General features: G+C 61.9%; 1 protein-coding gene across 1 annotated transcript in view; it reads right to left on the reverse strand.

Annotated features, from left to right (window-relative positions):
* Positions 1–18,733, reverse strand: part of fam133b (family with sequence similarity 133 member B) — a 155,610-nt gene that overhangs the window by 130,453 nt on the left and 6,424 nt on the right. The gene's annotated exons all lie outside the window — the stretch shown is intronic.

Genomic DNA, 18,733 nt, shown 5'->3' on the forward strand with positions numbered 1-18,733 from the left:
CATTCCAACTCTCCGCCCTCTGCCCCATTCCAACTCTCCGCCCGCTGCCCCATTCCAACTCTCCGCCCGCTGCCCCATTCCAACTCTCCGCTCGCTGGTCCCATTCCAACTCTCCGCTCGCTGCCCCATTCCAACTCTCCGCTCGCTGGTCCCATTCCAACTCTCCGCTCGCTGCCCCATTCCAACTCTCCGCTCGCTGGTCCCATTCCAACTCTCCGCTCCCTGCCTCATTCCAACTCTCCGCTCGCTGCCCCATTCCAACTCTCCGCTCGCTGCCCCATTCCAACTCTCCGCCCGCTGCCCCATTCCAACTCTCCGCTCTCCGCCCCATTCCAACTCTCCGCCCGCTGCCCCATTCCAACTCTCCGCTCGCTGCCCCATTCCAACTCTCCGCTCGCTGCCCCATTCCAACTCTCCGCTCGCTGGTCCCATTCCAACTCTCCGCTCCCTGCCTCATTCCAACTCTCCGCTCGCTGCCCCATTCCAACTCTCCGCCCCATTCCAACTCTCCGCCCGCTGCCCCATTCCAACTCTCCGCTCACTGGTCCCATTCCAACTCTCCGCTCGCTGCCCCATTCCAACTCTCCGCTCGCTGCCCCATTCCAACTCTACGCTCACTGGCCCCATTCCAACTCTCCGCTCACTGCCCCATTCCAACTCTACGCTCACTGGTCCCATTCCAACTCTCCGCTCGCTGCCCCATTCCAACTCTCCGCCCGCTGCCCCATTCCAACTCTCCGCTCGCTGCCCCATTCCAACTCTCCGCCCCCTGCCCCATTCCAACTCTCCGCCCCCTGCCCCATTCCAACTCTCCGCTCCCTGCCTCATTCCAACTCTCCGCTCGCTGGTCCCATCCCAACTCTCCGCCCGCTGGTCCCATCCCAACTCTCCGCCCGCTGCCCCATTGCAACTCTACCCTCACTGGTCCCATTCCAACTCTCCGCTCGCTGCCCCATTCCAACTCTCCGCCCGCTGCCCCATTCCAACTCTCCGCTAGCTGCCCCATTCCAACTCTCCGCCCGCTGCCCCATTCCAACTCTCCGCTCGCTGCCCCATTCCAACTCTCCGCTCGCTGCCCCATTCCAACTCTCCGCTCGCTGCCCCATTCCAACTCACTGCCCCATTCCAACTCTCCATCGCTGCCCCATTCCAACTCTCCGCCCGCTGCCCCATTCCAACTCTCGGCCCGCTGCCCCATTCCAACTCTCCGCCCGCTGCCCCATTCCAACTCTCCGCCCGCTGCCCCATTCCAACTCTCCGCCCGCTGCCCCATTCCAACTCTCCGCCCGCTGCCCCATTCCAACTCTCCGCTCGCTGCCCCATTCCAACTCTCCCGCCCGCTGCCCCATTCCAACTCTCCGCCCGCTGCCCCATTCCAACTCTCCGCTCGCTGCCCCATTCCAACTCTCCCGCCCGCTGCCCCATTCCAACTCTCCGCCCGCTATCCCCATTCCAACTCTCCGCTCGCTCGTCCCATTCCAACTCTCCGCTCGCTGCCCCATTCCAACTCTCCGCTCGCTGCCCATTCCAACTCTCCGCTCGCTGCCCCATTCCAACTCTCCGCCCGCTGGTCCCATTCCAACTCTACGCTCGCTGCCCCATTCCAACTCTCCGCTCGCTGCCCCATTCCAACTCTCCGCTCGCTGCCCCATTCCAACTCTCCGCTCACTGGTCCCATTCCAACTCTCCGCCCGCTGCCCCATTCCAACTCTCCGCCCGCTGCCCCATTCCAACTCTCCGCCCGCTGCCCCATTCCAACTCTCCGCCCGCTGCCCCATTCCAACTCTCCGCCCGCTGCCCCATTCCAACTCTCCGCCCGCTGCCCCATTCCAACTCTCCGCCCGCTGCCCCATTCCAACTCTCCGCCCGCTGCCCCATTCCAACTCTCCGCCCGCTGCCCCATTCCAACTCTCCGCCCGCTGCCCCATTCCAACTCTCCGCCCGCTGCCCCATTCCAACTCTCCGCCCGCTGCCCCATTCCAACTCTCCGCCCGCTGCCCCATTCCAACTCTCCGCCCGCTGCCCCATTCCAACTCTCCGCCCGCTGCCCCATTCCAACTCTCCGCCCGCTGCCCCATTCCAACTCTCCGCCCGCTGCCCCATTCCAACTCTCCGCTCGCTGGTCCCATTCCAACTCTCCGCACCCTGCCTCATTCCAACTCTCCGCTCGCTGCCCCATTCCAACTCTCCGCTCGCTGGTCCCATTCCAACTCTCCGCACCCTGCCTCATTCCAACTCTCCGCTCGCTGCCCCATTCCAACTCTCCGCTCGCTGCCCCATTCCAACTCTCCGCTCGCTGCCCCATTCCAACTCTCCGCTCTCTGCCCCATTCCAACTCTCCGCTCTCTGCCCCATTCCAACTCTCCGCCCCATTCCAACTCTCCGCTCGCTGCCCCGTTCCAACTCTCCGCTCGCTGCCCCGTTCCAACTCTCGGCTCGCTGCCCCATTCCAACTCTCCGCCCGCTGCCCCATTCCAACTCTCCGCTCTCTGCCCCATTCGAACTCTCCGCTCGCTGCCCCATTCCAACTCTCCGCCCCATTCCAACTCTCCGCTCGCTGCCCCATTCCAACTCTACTCTCACTGGTCCCATTCCAACTCTCCGCTCGCTGCCCCATTCCAACTCTCCGCTCACTGCCCCATTCCAACTCTACGCTCACTGGTCCCATTCCAACTCTCCGCTCGCTGCCCCATTCCAACTCTCCGCCCCCTGCCCCATTCCAACTCTCCGCTCGCTGCCCCATTCCAACTCTCCGCTCGCTGGTCCCATCCCAACTCTCCGCCCGCTGCCCCATTCCAACTCTCCGCTCGCTGCCCCATTCCAACTCTCCGCTCACTGCCTCTCCGCCCGCTGCCCCATTCCAACTCACTGCCCCATTCCAACTCTCCGCTCGCTGCCCCATTCCAACTCTCCGCCCCATTCCAACTCTCCGCTCGCTGCCCCATTCCAACTCTCCGCTCGCTGCCCCATTCCAACTCTCCGCCCGCTGGTCCCCATTCCAACTCTCCGCTCGCTGCCCCATTCCAACTCTCCGCTCGCTGCCCCATTCCAACTCTCCGCCCGCTGGTCCCCATTCCAACTCTCCGCTCGCTGCCCCATTCCAACTCTCCGCTCGCTGCCCCATTCCAACTCTCCGCCCGCTGGTCCCCATTCCAACTCTCCGCCCGCTGCCCCATTCCAACTCTCCGCTCGCTGCCCCATTCCAACTCTCCGCTCGCTGCCCCATTCCAACTCTCCGCTCGCTGGTCCCATTCCAACTCTCCGCCCGCTGCCCCATTCCAACTCTCCGCCCGCTGCCCCATTCCAACTCTCCGCCCGCTGCCCCATTCCAACTCTCCGCCCGCTGCCCCATTCCAACTCTCCGCTCGCTGCCCCATTCCAACTCTCCGCTCGCTGCCCCATTCCAACTCTCCGCTCGCTGGTCCCATTCCAACTCTCCGCTCCCTGCCTCATTCCAACTCTCCGCTCGCTGCCCCATTCCAACTCTCCGCTCACTGCCCCATTCCAACTCTCCGACCCATTCCAACTCTCCGCTCGCTGCCCCGTTCCAACTCTCCGCTCGCTGCCCCGTTCCAACTCTCCGCTCGCTGCCCCGTTCCAACTCTCCGCTCGCTGCCCCGTTCCAACTCTCCGCCCGCTGCCCCATTCCAACTCTCCGCCCCATTCCAACTCTCTGCCCCATTCCAACTCTCCGCCCGCTGCCCCATTCCAACTCTCCGCTCACTGGTCCCATTCCAACTCTCCGCTCGCTGCCCCATTCCAACTCTCCGCTCGCTGCCCCATTCCAACTCTCCGCCCGCTGCCCCATTCCAACTCTCCACCCGCTGCCCCATTCCAACTCTCCGCCCCATTCCAACTCTCCGCTCGCCGCCCCATTCCAACTCTCCGTTCGCTGCCCCATTCCAACTCTCCGCTCGCTGCCCCATTCCAACTCTCCGCCCCATTCCAACTCTCCGCTCACTGGTCCCATTCCAACTCTCCGCTCGCTGCCCCATTCCAACTCTCCGCCCGCTGCCCCATTCCAACTCTCCGCTCGCTGCCCCATTCCAACTCTCCGCGCCCTGCCCCATTCCAACTCTCCGCTCGCTGCCCCATTCCAACTCTCCGCTCCCTGCCTCATTCCAACTCTCCGCTCGCTGGTCCCATCCCAACTCTCCGCCCGCTGCCCCATTCCAACTCTCCGCTCGCTGGTCCCATCCCAACTCTGCGCTCACTGCCTCTCCGCCCGCTGCCCCATTCCAACTCTACGCTCACTGGTCCCAGTCCAACTCTCCGCTCGCTGCCCCATTCCAACTCTCCGCCCGCTGCCCCATTCCAACTCTCCGCTCGCTGCCCCATTCCAACTCTCCGCCCGCTGCCCCATTCCAACTCTCCGCTCGCTGCCCCATTCCAACTCACTGCCCCATTCCAACTCTCCGCCCGCTGCCCCATTCCAACTCTCCGCCCGCTGCCCCATTCCAACTCTCCGCCCGCTGCCCCATTCCAACTCTCCGCCCGCTGCCCCATTCCAACTCTCCGCCCGCTGCCCCATTCCAACTCTCCGCCCGCTGCCCCATTCCAACTCTCCGCCCGCTGCCCCATTCCAACTCTCCGCCCGCTGCCCCATTCCAACTCTCCGCCCGCTGCCCCATTCCAACTCTCCGCCCGCTATCCCCATTCCAACTCTCCGCTCGCTGCCCCATTCCAACTCTCCGCTCGCTGGTCCCATTCCAACTCTCCGCTCGCTGCCCCATTCCAACTCTCCGCTCGCTGCCCCATTCCAACTCTCCGCTCGCTGCCCCATTCCAACTCTCCGCTCGCTGCCCCATTCCAACTCTCCGCTCGCTGCCCCATTCCAACTCTCCGCCCGCTGGTCCCCATTCCAACTCTCCGCCCCATTCCAACTCTCCGCTCGCTGCCCCATTCCAACTCTCCGCCCGCTGCCCCATTCCAACTCTCCGCTCGCTGCCCCATTCCAACTCTCCGCTCGCTGCCCCATTCCAACTCTCCGCTCGCTGCCCCATTCCAACTCTCCGCTCGCTGGTCCCATTCCAACTCTCCGCCCGCTGCCCCATTCCAACTCTCCGCCCGCTGCCCCATTCCAACTCTCCGCTCGCTGCCCCATTCCAACTCTCCGCTCGCTGCCCCATCCCAACTCTCCGCTCGCTGGTCCCATTCCAACTCTCCGCTCCCTGCCTCATTCCAACTCTCCGCTCGCTGCCCCGTTCCAACTCTCCGCTCGCTGCCCCGTTCCAACTCTCCGCTCGCTGCCCCGTTCCAACTCTCCGCTCGCTGCCCCGTTCCAACTCTCCGCTCGCTGCCCCGTTCCAACTCTCCGCTCGCTGCCCCGTTCCAACTCTCCGCTCGCTGCTCCGTTCCAACTCTCCGCCCGCTGCCCCATTCCAACTCTCTGCCCCATTCCAACTCTCCGCCCGCTGCCCCATTCCAACTCTCCGCTCACTGGTCCCATTCCAACTCTCCGCTCGCTGCCCCATTCCAACTCTCCACTCGCTGCCCCATTCCAACTCTCCGCCCGCTGCCCCATTCCAACTCTCCACCCGCTGCCCCATTCCAACTCTCCGCCCCATTCCAACTCTCCGCTCGCTGCCCCATTCCAACTCTCCGTTCGCTGCCCCATTCCAACTCTCCGCTCGCTGCCCCATTCCAACTCTACGCTCACTGGTCCCATTCCAACTCTCCGCTCGCTGCCCCATTCCAACTCTCCGCTCGCTGCCCCATTCCAACTCTCCGCCCGCTGCCCCATTCCAACTCTCCACCCGCTGCCCCATTCCAACTCTCCGCCCCATTCCAACTCTCCGCTCGCTGCCCCATTCCAACTCTCCGTTCGCTGCCCCATTCCAACTCTCCGCTCGCTGCCCCATTCCAACTCTCCGCTCATTGGTACCATTCCAACTCTCCGCCCGCTGCCCCATTCCAACTCTCCGCGCCCTGCCCCATTCCAACTCTCCGCTCGCTGCCCCATTCCAACTCTCCGCTCCCTGCCTCATTCCAACTCTCCGTTCGCTGGTCCCATCCCAACTCTCCGCCCGCTGCCCCATTCCAACTCTCCGCTCGCTGGTCCCATCCCAACTCTGCGCTCACTGCCTCTCCGCCCGCTGCCCCATTCCAACTCTACGCTCACTGGTCCCAGTCCAACTCTCCGCTCGCTGCCCCATTCCAACTCTCCGCTCGCTGCCCCATTCCAACTCTCCGCCCGCTGCCCCATTCCACCTCTCCGCTCGCTGCCCCATTCCAACTCTCCGCTCGCTGCCCCATTCCAACTCACTGCCCCATTCCAACTCTCCGCCCGCTGCCCCATTCCAACTCTCCGCCCGCTGCCCCATTCCAACTCTCCGCCCGCTGCCCCATTCCAACTCTCCGCCCGCTGCCCCATTCCAACTCTCCGCCCGCTGCCCCATTCCAACTCTCCGCCCGCTGCCCCATTCCAACTCTCCGCCCGCTGCCCCATTCCAACTCTCCGCCCGCTGCCCCATTCCAACTCTCCGCCCGCTGCCCCATTCCAACTCTCCGCCCGCTGCCCCATTCCAACTCTCCGCCCGCTGCCCCATTCCAACTCTCCGCCCACTGCCCCATTCCAACTCTCCGCCCGCTATCCCCATTCCAACTCTCCGCTCGCTGCCCCATTCCAACTCTCCGCTCGCTGGTCCCATTCCAACTCTCCGCTCGCTACCCCATTCCAACTCTCCGCTCGCTGCCCCATTCCAACTCTCCGCCCGCTGCCCCATTCCAACTCTCCGCCCGCTGCCCCATTCCAACTCTCCGCCCGCTGCCCCATTCCAACTCTCCGCTCGCTGGTCCCATTCCAACTCTCCGCTCGCTGCCCCATTCCAACTCTCCGCTCGCTGGTCCCATTCCAACTCTCCGCTCCCTGCCTCATTCCAACTCTCCGCTCGCTGCCCCATTCCAACTCTCCGCTCGCTGCCCCATTCCAACTCTCCGCCCGCTGCCCCATTCCAACTCTCCGCTCTCTGCCCCATTCCAACTCTCCACCCCATTCCAACTCTCCGCTCACTGGTCCCATTCCAACTCTCCGCTCGCTGCCCCATTCCAACTCTCCGCTCGCTGCCCCATTCCAACTCTACGCTCACTGGCCCCATTCCAACTCTCCGCTCACTGCCCCATTCCAACTCTACGCTCACTGGTCCCATTCCAACTCTCCGCTCGCTGCCCCATTCCAACTCTCCGCCCGCTGCCCCATTCCAACTCTCCGCTCGCTGCCCCATTCCAACTCTCCGCCCCCTGCCCCATTCCAACTCTCCGCCCCCTGCCCCATTCCAACTCTCCGCTCCCTGCCTCATTCCAACTCTCCGCTCGCTGGTCCCATCCCAACTCTCCGCCCGCTGGTCCCATCCCAACTCTCCGCCCGCTGCCCCATTGCAACTCTACCCTCACTGGTCCCATTCCAACTCTCCGCTCGCTGCCCCATTCCAACTCTCCGCCCGCTGCCCCATTCCAACTCTCCGCTAGCTGCCCCATTCCAACTCTCCGCCCGCTGCCCCATTCCAACTCTCCGCTCGCTGCCCCATTCCAACTCTCCGCTCGCTGCCCCATTCCAACTCACTGCCCCATTCCAACTCTCCATCGCTGCCCCATTCCAACTCTCCGCCCGCTGCCCCATTCCAACTCTCGGCCCGCTGCCCCATTCCAACTCTCCGCCCGCTGCCCCATTCCAACTCTCCGCCCGCTGCCCCATTCCAACTCTCCGCCCGCTGCCCCATTCCAACTCTCCGCCCGCTGCCCCATTCCAACTCTCCGCCCGCTGCCCCATTCCAACTCTCCGCTCGCTGCCCCATTCCAACTCTCCCGCCCGCTGCCCCATTCCAACTCTCCGCCCGCTGCCCCATTCCAACTCTCCGCTCGCTGCCCCATTCCAACTCTCCCGCCCGCTGCCCCATTCCAACTCTCCGCCCGCTATCCCCATTCCAACTCTCCGCTCGCTCGTCCCATTCCAACTCTCCGCTCGCTGCCCCATTCCAACTCTCCGCTCGCTGCCCATTCCAACTCTCCGCTCGCTGCCCCATTCCAACTCTCCGCCCGCTGGTCCCATTCCAACTCTACGCTCGCTGCCCCATTCCAACTCTCCGCTCGCTGCCCCATTCCAACTCTCCGCTCGCTGCCCCATTCCAACTCTCCGCTCACTGGTCCCATTCCAACTCTCCGCCCGCTGCCCCATTCCAACTCTCCGCCCGCTGCCCCATTCCAACTCTCCGCCCGCTGCCCCATTCCAACTCTCCGCCCGCTGCCCCATTCCAACTCTCCGCCCGCTGCCCCATTCCAACTCTCCGCCCGCTGCCCCATTCCAACTCTCCGCCCGCTGCCCCATTCCAACTCTCCGCCCGCTGCCCCATTCCAACTCTCCGCCCGCTGCCCCATTCCAACTCTCCGCCCGCTGCCCCATTCCAACTCTCCGCCCGCTGCCCCATTCCAACTCTCCGCCCGCTGCCCCATTCCAACTCTCCGCCCGCTGCCCCATTCCAACTCTCCGCCCGCTGCCCCATTCCAACTCTCCGCCCGCTGCCCCATTCCAACTCTCCGCCCGCTGCCCCATTCCAACTCTCCGCTCGCTGGTCCCATTCCAACTCTCCGCACCCTGCCTCATTCCAACTCTCCGCTCGCTGCCCCATTCCAACTCTCCGCTCGCTGGTCCCATTCCAACTCTCCGCACCCTGCCTCATTCCAACTCTCCGCTCGCTGCCCCATTCCAACTCTCCGCTCGCTGCCCCATTCCAACTCTCCGCTCGCTGCCCCATTCCAACTCTCCGCTCTCTGCCCCATTCCAACTCTCCGCTCTCTGCCCCATTCCAACTCTCCGCCCCATTCCAACTCTCCGCTCGCTGCCCCGTTCCAACTCTCCGCTCGCTGCCCCGTTCCAACTCTCGGCTCGCTGCCCCATTCCAACTCTCCGCCCGCTGCCCCATTCCAACTCTCCGCTCTCTGCCCCATTCGAACTCTCCGCTCGCTGCCCCATTCCAACTCTCCGCCCCATTCCAACTCTCCGCTCGCTGCCCCATTCCAACTCTACTCTCACTGGTCCCATTCCAACTCTCCGCTCGCTGCCCCATTCCAACTCTCCGCTCACTGCCCCATTCCAACTCTACGCTCACTGGTCCCATTCCAACTCTCCGCTCGCTGCCCCATTCCAACTCTCCGCCCCCTGCCCCATTCCAACTCTCCGCTCGCTGCCCCATTCCAACTCTCCGCTCGCTGGTCCCATCCCAACTCTCCGCCCGCTGCCCCATTCCAACTCTCCGCTCGCTGCCCCATTCCAACTCTCCGCTCACTGCCTCTCCGCCCGCTGCCCCATTCCAACTCACTGCCCCATTCCAACTCTCCGCTCGCTGCCCCATTCCAACTCTCCGCCCCATTCCAACTCTCCGCCCGCTATCCCCATTCCAACTCTCCGCTCGCTCGTCCCATTCCAACTCTCCGCTCGCTGCCCCATTCCAACTCTCCGCTCGCTGCCCATTCCAACTCTCCGCTCGCTGCCCCATTCCAACTCTCCGCCCGCTGGTCCCATTCCAACTCTACGCTCGCTGCCCCATTCCAACTCTCCGCTCGCTGCCCCATTCCAACTCTCCGCTCGCTGCCCCATTCCAACTCTCCGCTCGCTGGTCCCATTCCAACTCTCCGCCCGCTGCCCCATTCCAACTCTCCGCCCGCTGCCCCATTCCAACTCTCCGCCCGCTGCCCCATTCCAACTCTCCGCCCGCTGCCCCATTCCAACTCTCCGCCCGCTGCCCCATTCCAACTCTCCGCCCGCTGCCCCATTCCAACTCTCCGCCCGCTGCCCCATTCCAACTCTCCGCCCGCTGCCCCATTCCAACTCTCCGCCCGCTGCCCCATTCCAACTCTCCGCCCGCTGCCCCATTCCAACTCTCCGCCCGCTGCCCCATTCCAACTCTCCGCCCGCTGCCCCATTCCAACTCTCCGCCCGCTGCCCCATTCCAACTCTCCGCCCGCTGCCCCATTCCAACTCTCCGCCCGCTGCCCCATTCCAACTCTCCGCCCGCTGCCCCATTCCAACTCTCCGCCCGCTGCCCCATTCCAACTCTCCGCCCGCTGCCCCATTCCAACTCTCCGCTCGCTGGTCCCATTCCAACTCTCCGCACCCTGCCTCATTCCAACTCTCCGCTCGCTGCCCCATTCCAACTCTCCGCTCGCTGGTCCCATTCCAACTCTCCGCACCCTGCCTCATTCCAACTCTCCGCTCGCTGCCCCATTCCAACTCTCCGCTCGCTGCCCCATTCCAACTCTCCGCTCGCTGCCCCATTCCAACTCTCCGCTCTCTGCCCCATTCCAACTCTCCGCTCTCTGCCCCATTCCAACTCTCCGCCCCATTCCAACTCTCCGCTCGCTGCCCCGTTCCAACTCTCCGCTCGCTGCCCCGTTCCAACTCTCGGCTCGCTGCCCCATTCCAACTCTCCGCCCGCTGCCCCATTCCAACTCTCCGCTCTCTGCCCCATTCGAACTCTCCGCTCGCTGCCCCATTCCAACTCTCCGCCCCATTCCAACTCTCCGCTCGCTGCCCCATTCCAACTCTACTCTCACTGGTCCCATTCCAACTCTCCGCTCGCTGCCCCATTCCAACTCTCCGCTCACTGCCCCATTCCAACTCTCCGCTCGCTGCCCCATTCCAACTCTCCGCTCGCTGGTCCCATCCCAACTCTCCGCCCGCTGCCCCATTCCAACTCTCCGCTCGCTGCCCCATTCCAACTCTCCGCTCACTGCCTCTCCGCCCGCTGCCCCATTCCAACTCACTGCCCCATTCCAACTCTCCGCTCGCTGCCCCATTCCAACTCTCCGCCCCATTCCAACTCTCCGCTCGCTGCCCCATTCCAACTCTCCGCTCGCTGCCCCATTCCAACTCTCCGCCCGCTGGTCCCCATTCCAACTCTCCGCCCCATTCCAACTCTCCGCCCGCTGGTCCCCATTCCAACTCTCCGCTCGCTGCCCCATTCCAACTCTCCGCTCGCTGCCCCATTCCAACTCTCCGCCCGCTGGTCCCCATTCCAACTCTCCGCCCGCTGCCCCATTCCAACTCTCCGCTCGCTGCCCCATTCCAACTCTCCGCTCGCTGCCCCATTCCAACTCTCCGCTCGCTGGTCCCATTCCAACTCTCCGCCCGCTGCCCCATTCCAACTCTCCGCCCGCTGCCCCATTCCAACTCTCCGCCCGCTGCCCCATTCCAACTCTCCGCCCGCTGCCCCATTCCAACTCTCCGCCCGCTGCCCCATTCCAACTCTCCGCTCGCTGCCCCATTCCAACTCTCCGCTCGCTGGTCCCATTCCAACTCTCCGCTCCCTGCCTCATTCCAACTCTCCGCTCGCTGCCCCATTCCAACTCTCCGCTCGCTGCCCCATTCCAACTCTCCGCTCACTGCCCCATTCCAACTCTCCGACCCATTCCAACTCTCCGCTCGCTGCCCCGTTCCAACTCTCCGCTCGCTGCCCCGTTCCAACTCTCCGCTCGCTGCCCCGTTCCAACTCTCCGCTCGCTGCCCCGTTCCAACTCTCCGCCCGCTGCCCCATTCCAACTCTCCGCCCCATTCCAACTCTCTGCCCCATTCCAACTCTCCGCCCGCTGCCCCATTCCAACTCTCCGCTCACTGGTCCCATTCCAACTCTCCGCTCGCTGCCCCATTCCAACTCTCCGCTCGCTGCCCCATTCCAACTCTCCGCCCGCTGCCCCATTCCAACTCTCCACCCGCTGCCCCATTCCAACTCTCCGCCCCATTCCAACTCTCCGCTCGCCGCCCCATTCCAACTCTCCGTTCGCTGCCCCATTCCAACTCTCCGCTCGCTGCCCCATTCCAACTCTCCGCCCCATTCCAACTCTCCGCTCACTGGTCCCATTCCAACTCTCCGCTCGCTGCCCCATTCCAACTCTCCGCCCGCTGCCCCATTCCAACTCTCCGCTCGCTGCCCCATTCCAACTCTCCGCGCCCTGCCCCATTCCAACTCTCCGCTCGCTGCCCCATTCCAACTCTCCGCTCCCTGCCTCATTCCAACTCTCCGCTCGCTGGTCCCATCCCAACTCTCCGCCCGCTGCCCCATTCCAACTCTCCGCTCGCTGGTCCCATCCCAACTCTGCGCTCACTGCCTCTCCGCCCGCTGCCCCATTCCAACTCTACGCTCACTGGTCCCAGTCCAACTCTCCGCTCGCTGCCCCATTCCAACTCTCCGCCCGCTGCCCCATTCCAACTCTCCGCTCGCTGCCCCATTCCAACTCTCCGCCCGCTGCCCCATTCCAACTCTCCGCTCGCTGCCCCATTCCAACTCACTGCCCCATTCCAACTCTCCGCCCGCTGCCCCATTCCAACTCTCCGCCCGCTGCCCCATTCCAACTCTCCGCCCGCTGCCCCATTCCAACTCTCCGCCCGCTGCCCCATTCCAACTCTCCGCCCGCTGCCCCATTCCAACTCTCCGCCCGCTGCCCCATTCCAACTCTCCGCCCGCTGCCCCATTCCAACTCTCCGCCCGCTGCCCCATTCCAACTCTCCGCCCGCTGCCCCATTCCAACTCTCCGCCCGCTGCCCCATTCCAACTCTCCGCCCGCTGCCCCATTCCAACTCTCCGCCCGCTATCCCCATTCCAACTCTCCGCTCGCTGCCCCATTCCAACTCTCCGCTCGCTGGTCCCATTCCAACTCTCCGCTCGCTGCCCCATTCCAACTCTCCGCTCGCTGCCCCATTCCAACTCTCCGCTCGCTGCCCCATTCCAACTCTCCGCTCGCTGCCCCATTCCAACTCTCCGCTCGCTGCCCCATTCCAACTCTCCGCCCGCTGGTCCCCATTCCAACTCTCCGCCCCATTCCAACTCTCCGCTCGCTGCCCCATTCCAACTCTCCGCTCGCTGCCCCATTTCAACTCTCCGCTCGCTGCCCCATTCCAACTCTCCGCCCGCTGCCCCATTCCAACTCTCCGCCCGCTGCCCCATTCCCAACTCTCCGCTCGCTGCCCCATTCCAACTCTCCGCCCGCTGCTCCATTCCAACTCTCCGCCCGCTGCCCCATTCCAACTCTCCGCCCGCTGCCCCATTCCAACTCTCCGCTCGCTGCCCCATTCCAACTCTCCGCTCGCTGGTCCCATTCCAACTCTCCGCTCGCTGGTCCCATTCCAACTCTCCGCTCGCTGCCCCATTCCAACTCTCCGCTCGCTGGTCCCATTCCAACTCTCCGCTCCCTGCCTCATTCCAACTCTCCGCTCGCTGCCCCATTCCAACTCTCCGCTCGCTGCCCCATTCCAACTCTCCGCTCGCTGCCCCATTCCAACTCTCCGCCCGCTGCCCCATTCCAACTCTCCGCTCTCCGCCCCATTCCAACTCTCCGCCCGCTGCCCCATTCCAACTCTCCGCTCGCTGGTCCCATTCCAACTCTCCGCTCCCTGCCTCATTCCAACTCTCCGCTCGCTGCCCCATTCCAACTCTCCGCCCGCTGCTCCGTTCCAACTCTCCGCCCGCTGCCCCATTCCAACTCTCCGCCCGCTGCCCCATTCCAACTCTCCGCCCCATTCCAACTCTCCGCTCGCTGCCCCATTCCAACTCTCCGCTCTCTGCCCCATTCCAACTCTCCGCTCGCTGCCCCATTCCAACTCTCCGCCCCATTCCAACTCTCCGCCCGCTTCCCCATTCCAACTCGCTGCCCCATTCCAACTCTCCGCTCTCTGCCCCATTCCAACTCTCCGCCCCATTCCAACTCTCCGCCCGTTGCCCCATTCCAACTCTCCGCCCGCTGCCCCATTCCAACTCTCCGCCCGCTGCCCCATTCCAACTCTCCGCCCGCTGCCCCATTCCAACTCTCCGCCCGCTGCCCCATTCCAACTCTCCGCTCGCTGCCCCATTCCAACTCTCCGCCCCCTGCCCCATTCCAACTCTCCGCCCCCTGCCCCATTCCAACTCTCCGCTCGCTGCCCCATCCCAACTCTCCGCTCGCAGCCCCATTCCAACTCTCCGCTCGCAGCCCCATTCCAACTCTCCGCTCGCAGCCCCATTCCAACTCTCCGCTCGCTGCCCCATTCCAACTCTCCGCCCGCTGCCCCATTCCAACTCTCCGCCCGCTGCCCCATTCCAACTCTCCGCCCGCTATCCCCATTCCAACTCTCCGCTCGCTGCCCCATTCCAACTCTCCGCTCGCTGGTCCCATTCCAACTCTCCGCTCGCTGCCCCATTCCAACTCTCCGCTCGCTGCCCCATTCCAACTCTCCGCTCGCTGCCCCATTCCAACTCTCCGCTCGCTGCCCCATTCCAACTCTCCGCTCGCTGCCCCATTCCAACTCTCCGCCCGCTGGTCCCCATTCCAACTCTCCGCTCGCTGCCCCATTCCAACTCTCCGCTCGCTGCCCCATTCCAACTCTCCGCTCGCTGCCCCATTTCAACTCTCCGCTCGCTGCCCCATTCCAACTCTCCGCCCGCTGCCCCATTCCAACTCTCCGCCCGCTGCCCCATTCCAACTCTCCGCCCGCTGCCCCATTCCAACTCTCCGCTCGCTGCCCCATTCCAACTCTCCGCTCGCTGCCCCATTCCAACTCTCCGCCCGCTGCCCCATTCCAACTCACTGCCCCATTCCAACTCTCCGCTCGCTGCCCCATTCCAACTCTCCGCTCACTGGTCCCATTCCAACTCTCCGCTCGCTGCCCCATTCCAACTCTCCGCTCGCTGCCCCATTCCAACTCTCCGCTCGCTGCCCCATTCCAACTCTACGCTCGCTGCCCCAATCCAACTCTCCGCTCGCTGCCCCATTCCAACTCTCCGCTCGCTGCCCCATTCCAACTCTCCGCTCGCTGCCCCATTCCAACTCTCCGCTCGCTGCCCCATTCCAACTCTCCGCTCACTGCCCCATTCCAACTCTCAGCTCACTGCTCCCATTCCAACTCTCCGCTCGCTGCCCCATTCCAACTCTCCGCTCGCTGCCCCATTCCAACTGTCCGCTCACTGGTCCCATTCCAACTCTCCGCTCGCTGCCCCATTCCAACTCTCCGCTCACTGCCCCATTCCAACTCTACGCTCGCTGCCCCATTCCAACTCTACGCTCGCTGCCCCATTCCAACTCTCCGCTCGCTGCCCCATTCCAACTCTGCGCCCGCTTCCCCATTCCAACTCTCCGCTCACTGCCCCATTCCAACTCTACGCTCACTGGTCCCATTCCAACTCTCCGCTCGCTGCCCCATTCCAACTCTCCGCCCGCTGCCCCATTCCAACTCTCCGCTCGCTGCCCCATTCCAACTCTCCGCCCCCTGCCCCATTCCAACTCTCCGCTCGCTGCCCCATTCCAACTCTCCGCTCCCTGCCTCATTCAAACTCTCTGCTCGCTGGTCCCATCCCAACTCTCCGCTCACTGCCTCTCCGCCCGCTGCCCCATTCCAACTCTACGCTCACTGGTCCCATTCCAACTCTCCGCTCGCTGCCCCATTCCAACTCTCCGCCCGCTGCCCCATTCCAACTCTCCGCCCGCTGCCCCATTCCAACTCTCCGCCCGCTGCCCCATTCCAACTCTCCGCTCTGTGCCCCATTCCAACTCTCTGCCCGCTGGTCCCATTCCAACTCTCCGCTCGCTGCCCCCTTCCAACTCTCCGCCCGCTGCCCCATTCCAACTCTCCGCTCTCTGCCCCATTCCAACTCTCCGCTCGCTGCCCCATTCCAACTCTCCGCTCGCTGCCCCATTCCAACTCTCCGCCCGCTGCCCCATTCCAACTCTCCGCTCGCTGCCCCATTCCAACTCTCCGCTCGCTGGTCCCATCCCAACTCTCCGCCCGCTGCCCCATTCGAACTCTCCGCCCGCTGCCCCATTCCAACTCTCCGCTCGCTGCCCCATTCCAACTCTCCGCTCGCTGCCCCATTCCAACTCTCCGCTCGCTGCCCCATTCCAACTCTCCGCTCCCTGCCTCATTCCAACTCTCCGCTCCCTGCCTCATTCCAACTCTCCGCTCGCTGCCCCATTCCAACTCTCTGCTCGCTGCCCCATTCCAACTCTCTGCTCGCTGCCCCATTCCAACTCTCCGCTCGCTGCCCCATTCCAACTCTCCGCCCGCTGCCCCATTCCAACTCTCCGCCCGCTGCCCCATTCCAACTCTCCGCTCGCTGCCCCATTCCAACTCTCCGCTCGCTGCCCCATTCCAACTCTCCGCCCGCTGCCCCATTCCAACTCTCCGCTCGCTGCCCCATTCCAACTCTCCGCCCCATTCCAACTCTCCGCCCCATTCCAACTCTCCGCCCCATTCCAACTCTCCGCTCGCTGCCCCATTCCAACTCTCCGCCCCATTCCAACTCTCCGCCCCCTGCCCCATTCCAACTCTCCGCCCCCTGCCCCATTCCAACTCTCCGCTCGCTGCCCCATTCCAACTCTCCGCTCGCTGCCCCATTCCAATCTCCACTCGCTGCCCCATTCCAACTCTCCGCTCGCTGCCGCATTCCAACTCTCCGCTCGCTGCCCCATTCCAACTCTCCGCTCGCTGCCCCATTCCAACTCTCCGCTCTCCACCCCCTGCCCCATTCCAACTCTCCGCCCGCTGCCACATTCCAACTCTCCGCTCACTGGTCCCATTCTACCTCTATTCACACACGTTCCAGTCTACCTCCACTCACACGTCTCACACCTGGACTGTTAGCTCCTCTTTCCTGACACAAGAACTCACACTTTCAGGAGAGTAGATGAAATGAGAAAGAGCGGGGAGGATACACACTTTGAAAATCTGGGCTTCGATCATAAACAACCTTAAAAATCCATTCATCTCACCAAACAGTGAAATTAAACTCTCATAATCTGGCATGCACTTGGTTTTTAAATGTACAATGTTTTATTATTTAAATTTTGGATTTTATACAAATCTCTTTCCGCTGCCCCACCTTTTTTGGGGCCAAAAAAGGAAATCAATCGAATCATAGAAATTTACAGCACAGAAGGAGGCCATTTGGCCCATCGTGTCTGTGCCAGCCAAAAAAGAGCTATCCAGCCTAATCCCACTTTCCAGCTCTTGGTCCCTAACCTTGAAGGATACAGCACTTCAAGTGCATATCCAAGTACTTTTAAAATGCGACTCTACCACATTTTCAGGCAGCGTGTTCCAGACCCCAACACCCTCTGGGTAAAAAAAATTCTCAGCTCCTCTCTAATTCTTCTACCAATTATTGTACTGTTTTAATTTTTTTTAAATAAAAGGTCTTTTTTACAGGGACCCTGGTAACCTCATTCTCTCTGAATTCAGAAAAACATCCAGATCCATTGACATGTAGTAATCAGCAGTGACCATCCTCACTGTAAACATACTGACCCGATCCTAATGTTGTATTTTAAAAAAGGGATGGGGGAAGAAGCAAAAAAAAACATTTACCCACCACCAAAAAATGAAATGCTAACTGCCTCCATAGTGGATATTAGTGACTTGTCGTTGTCAGTCAGGCCGAACTGACGGTGTTATTTGTAGCAGATGAGGAGGCGACGGTGGCGGCGGCTGTGGGCCTGTGCAATGCCTGTATCCATGTCACGCTCTCTCTCCCTGCCCTGGCGTCTCATCCTCCTGTAGCTGCCTCCAACACAGTACACCAGTCAGCGCCCACCCCCCTCTCCCCAAATCACCTCCTTGCCATCCTCACCCCCGCTCCAGCTCACTGTTGTGCACAACCTGTGCATTTCAGTGTGCAGAACCTTACAGATTGCTGTGCAGCCCCGCACCTTAGAGGGAACATTGCTTGCCGGCATCGCCCAGATCCAGAGAACAAATTAAAAAAAGAAACCAAATCACCCACATCACAGATTTCAATACAAAGCTATGAAACAGGGTGTTGCTGATTACTCATCTAAACTTGAACTTCAAAATGAATGTGCTTATATTTGCTCTTTTGAAATATATAGCCTGCCCAGTGGCTTTGCTCCACAGTCACTCACTAAGATTTGAGCAACTTCAACTAATTCTAAACCCATCAGTGTCACCAAGGTCTTGGTTTAAAGTTTTCACTATAATGGACAGAATTGTGAAAAAGGTCACCCACATCCAGTGAGAACCCCATGTAATAAAAACACAACAAAACCGGAAAACAATGGAAACTCTCAGCAGGTCGGGCAGCATCTGCCCAAAGAACACAGGTTGACATTTCTGATGTGGAGACTTCATCAGAATGGAAAGATATTACTGATGAGCAACATTTTAAAAAGGGGCTGAATGGGGGACAGCAGGCCAGCCAGCCAGGGGGTGGGAGCCTTCCCTTGCTCTGTTCCTTTTTCAATGCTCTTCACCTGTGATATCCTCCAGTTTTCGCCACAAGCGCTGCCTGACCTGCCGATCACACAAGTGTTTCAGATTCCCAGAATCCACAGTATTTTGTTTTTTGAGAATGAAAAAAACACAGCTAGACTCAATCAGCCTGGACACATAGGAACAGGAGTAGGCCATTCAGCCCCTCGAGCCTATTCGGTCATTCAATGAGATCGTGGGTGATCTGTGTCCTAACTCAATCCAGCCGCCTTAGCTCCTTAATACCCTTGGCTAACAAAAATCTATCAATCTCGGATATAAACATTTAATTGGGCTAGCATCTACTGCTTTTTGTGGGAGTGTGTTCCACACTTCTACCACAACTTTTCTCCTGAATGGTCTGTCGCTGATTTTAAGGTTATGTCCCCTTGTCCTGGACTCCCCCGCACCAGCAGAAAAAGTTTCGTTCTTACCCTATCAATTCCTTTCAAAATCTTAAATATCACCCCTTAACCTTCTATATGCCAGGGAATACAAACCTAGTTTATG

This window comes from Somniosus microcephalus, chromosome 5 (assembly GCF_052327205.1).
Source record: "Somniosus microcephalus isolate GS21.2 chromosome 5, FLI_Smic_1.0, whole genome shotgun sequence".
NCBI classification, from domain to species: Eukaryota; Metazoa; Chordata; class Chondrichthyes; order Squaliformes; family Somniosidae; genus Somniosus; species Somniosus microcephalus.